Here is a 4,532-nt window from a genome sequence, read left to right as displayed (position 1 = left end):
AGTCTCGTCTTGTGCCCTGTGTCTGCCGGGTTAGGCTCCGGCTCACCACAACCTTGTAAAGGATTAAGCGCTTAATGCTAATGGATGGACTTCTTAATAACCCACAATTTTTTTTTTTTAAATCAACATAATAAGGGATAATGATGGTAAATTTGGCAGAATGTTGAGTCTTTGAGTATACCGTACCCCATTGTTCTGTAAAACATGCAGGCCAAAATGTGGTAAAGGCTTAGGCCTGTTAGCCTGATCTTAGGCCTGATCTTCAGCTGGGATTGAAGCGTTTTTTCCCATATTGGCACGTCATACTTCTACCACTACGTCTGCCATATATTTGTAAAGGGAATGTTTGGGAGGGGTTTAACCCTTGTGTGGTGTTCATATTTTTGTTATTCAGCCAGTGTTCGTGGGTCTGGTGGACCCGCTGCATTTTTGGGTTTTTAATTAAACATGATCAAACAATTTATGTTAAAATACTCAGATGTTTACTTCATCCAAATTACAAGCAATATAATCAGCATATGGTTAATATTTCCTCTTTAGCTTTGTGAGATCACATTTAAGAATTGCAGCCTTGGGCGGGAACGACAGGGGTAGAAACAAAACTCACTTTTGCACTCACACTCTCTCACACTTACAATCTCTCTCTCACACACACATGCAACACACACACACATACACACACACACACACACATACACATACACAATAACAGCAAGCCCTGACAGGAGGAGGACAGAGTAAATGTAAACAGGACCTAAACATTTCCACACTTTTATTAGCCCCGGGTCCAGTGGACCCGCACATCCTGTGTGTAATATAAATGTGTAGGGGGGGTGTACAGTGTGTGGTCATTGAAAATGTGTTTTGATATATATTCCTCACAGAAAATGAGCCAAGGCCAATGAGTCTGAGGTTGAAAAAATAAATAATCGTATAATTTTTCTTTTGATAAAAAATGAAAACGGGTCCAACAGACCCGAACACCATATAAGGGTTAAGTCATCTTAAATTTGAGCATTTTTAATTAAGAAAAAAAACTCCAGATTTACCTTTAAAATAACCTTTGTTACATTGTTACCTGAGCAAGGGGAAAAAACTGCCAGCTTCCAGGTTGTGCTATGTGACAGGATATGGAGCATTTCTGCTGATTTTATTCTGGCACAGTAATTTAATAAAGTCAGTGTTTTTTGTCCATTCTGTGCATGTGGCTGTAGATCAGGGGTTTATAATTCTTGCCAGGAGGCCCACGCCCGTTGTGTTTACGCTTCCGAAATCCTTTACAGTCCATCTCGGAGCATCCAAACACAAAAAGACTTGTCTCATAAGGCTCGGTGCGTCCACACACATCATTAGCTCACATAAGTTCATGTTGCACTGTTTTTTGTTTTTTTTTGCAACCTCGTGCAGATTGAGCCGATCAGATCTAGAAAATAGTCTCTCTAATAATATCCCTCGTTTTCTTACGTGTTGTTATGGCTCGTTTCTCCAAGTCCACACATTTTTAAAAGAATGTTAAAGTTTTTGTAACACGCCTTGAACATGGTAAAAAACCTAAACAAAAAAAAGAATATTAACTATAGTAAGTATAATAGGTTTCTGGATGTAATTCCTTATTGCTCTCTTACCAGGAGTTTTTCCTTCCAGTGCCAAGTGAAGGGGAGTTTTTCTGGCTAACAGGTTTGATGCCAGATAAACCTCTTTTACAGATGTCAATCAGAATAGGGTAATTGCAAGAGATCCAGCTGTTTCCAAGGAATTAGCACATATACAGTGTGTGCAGAATTATTAGGCATGTTGATTTTCTGATCATATTTTATTTCCAGGAACATTTTGCCAATTCCAAACCATATTAATCTTAATAACTACTATTAATTTTGTATTTAATCATTTATAAGTGACATATAATTGTTCATGAAGGCTGGAAATTAAAAATGTCTTATTTTCAGGTGTGCAGAATTATTAGGCAAGTTTTCTATTACAGATAAAATAAGCCAAAAAAGAGATTAAACAAAGACTGAAAAGTCAAAAATTATTAAATGCCCATGAGAAGGATGCAATACTAATGTAATACTAAAGATTGCAGTTAAGGCATGACCATTGGACAGTGAAATGCTCATTGGGTCAGCAGGGTCAGACAAAAACAGGTAGAGAAGAAAAGACACATATTAACTGCAAAATAATGAAGAATTATGGTGAAGAATTAAGTGTTGATTTAAGAATTAAGAATACAGATTGAGAGTGACTCTTGAAGGACCAGCACCATAGCCTCTTCTACCACTATTTGAAGAATTCATCTTCTAGAATACGTTTTAATAAGTTTTGGGAGTTTATTTTTAGTCTATCTCTGCAAAACGGACTTCAGGGTAGGCGATGGACTAAAAATAAACTCCCAAAACTTATTAAAACGTATTCTAGAAGATGAATTCTTCAAATAGTGGTAGAAGAGGCTATGGTGCTGGTCCTTCAAGAGTCACTCTCAATCTGTCTGTCTATAAAGCCTATAAAAAAAACAGTCTTCATGTATTTCACAACATTTCAGCTTGTGATTCTTATTAAGAGGGGGTCATTTTTTAGGATTCTTTCCCTAACCCAAGTCTCTGAGCCCCTGACACCTTGCTCTTCTGGAGACTCCAGGTAGGTTGCAGTTCTGGAAAATGGTGGTGCTGAAGACTAAAGGGTTCCCGATGGTTTCACACTTAATTCTTCACCATAATTCTTCATTATTTTGCAGTTAATTTGTGTCTTTTCTTCTCCACCTGTTTTTGTCTGACCCTGCTGACCCAATGAGCATTTCACTGTCCAATGGTCATGCCTTAACTGCAATCTTTAGTATTACATTAGTATTGCATCCTTCTCATGGGCATTTAATAATTTTTGACTTTTCAGTCTTTGTTTAATCTCTTTTTTTGGCTTATTTTATCTGTAATAGAAAACTTGCCTAATAATTCTGCACACCTGAAAATAAGACATTTTTAATTTCCAGCCTTCATGAACAATTATATGTCACTTATAAATGATTAAATACAAAATTAATAGTAGTTATTAAGATTAATATGGTTTGGAATTGGCAAAATGTTCCTGGAAATAAAATATGATCAGAAAATCAACGTGCCTAATAATTCTGCACGCACTGTAATGGCATAATCCATTCTCGGCAAGAGAGGAAAATTAGAATGGGAATTAGAATTAACAAGGAACACACTAAGAACTCATCTCTTATTAATAATGTCAGTCCATAACTGTAGTAATATGGTAGTATCGACTAATAGCTGCACACCTATTGAACATAACAATAAAAAAAAAAAAATAACAACGTGATGGAATGTAAATGTGTGTCTTCAGCTATAATAAGGGGTTTCATCTTCCGGCTTTAGCTCTTAGTGTTCTGTCTGCCCTTTAAGCTTGATCTAGATCATTTTTATTCATTAAAGTAGTAAATAAATGAATTAGAGTTTCTAATGTCACCTCTACTCTGAATTTGGTGGGATAGACTTTAGTGTGAGACTTTGCTCCTCTGTTCTGGTCTCATGACTCAGGTGTTTTGTAAGGTTAAAAGGGAAAATCTGCAGGCCTCCTGTACACATCATAGATAGAGACTACGGAAGTGATTACCTGTTTCATACCAATCCTCTGCCAGCCCCAGTTTGGGAGTCTTCAACCGTGTGCATGAAAAGGGTGATCAGAAAAAGACGCCGCTATAGTTTTAATTAATAACTAATTTGAACTGGAGCATCTTTTTTTTTTCTGAACCTCCTCGGTGGTTATTGTTAATAGATTGTTACTTTTCCCGAATTCAAATTTCTCCTTTCAGTAATTAAGTACAAAACATTAATTAATAAGCCTACATCAGAAGAAAACAATCTTGTTCTTTTATTCTCCCCTTGCACCATCACAGAAAGCCACAAAATCACTTTCCAGAACATTCTCATTCACAGTTCCATGCTGGTGGAACGCTCTCCCCGCCCTCATCCGGAACGCAGAATCCCTGACAACATTCAAAAGACAGCTGAAAACCCATCTCTTCCGTGAGCACTTCACCTCATAAAAAAAAAAAAAAAACTTTGAACCATCGCTTATCAGGCTTATGCTACTCTGAATAATGACTGAACTTCGTATTTTGAGCACTCCTTGCGTTGTTGTTGTTTTTGCCTCTTCATGATGACTCACTTAATCTAGTCCTAATCTGTAAGTCGCTTTGGATAAAAGCGTCTGCTAAATGACTAAATGTAAATGTAAATGCACTAATCCCAGAGTGCACACAGCGCACAGTGAAACCACCGGCTGCTCGCCTCCCGCTAAATGAATGAAAGACCAAAGCAAAGGGAATGAACCTCGTCAAACCATGGAAACTCTTGAATCGTAATTGACCACGTTGTTAAAGGAGTCCGATTTTCTTCTTTATTTATTTCAGTGCTTTATCCAGTCTAAAAAGCTACATAAGGGAATTCGAGGGGGGGGGGGGATATTTTAATGTGGTCTGATAACTACATTAGTGCTGACAGCTGTTTCGAAGAAGCAGATTCTTAAAGTGA

This window comes from Squalius cephalus (genome assembly GCF_949319135.1).
Source record: "Squalius cephalus genome assembly, chromosome: 7".
NCBI lineage: Eukaryota > Metazoa > Chordata > Actinopteri > Cypriniformes > Leuciscidae > Squalius > Squalius cephalus.
The sequence above is the reverse complement of the archived record's forward strand: the minus strand, read 5'-3'. Positions refer to the sequence as shown.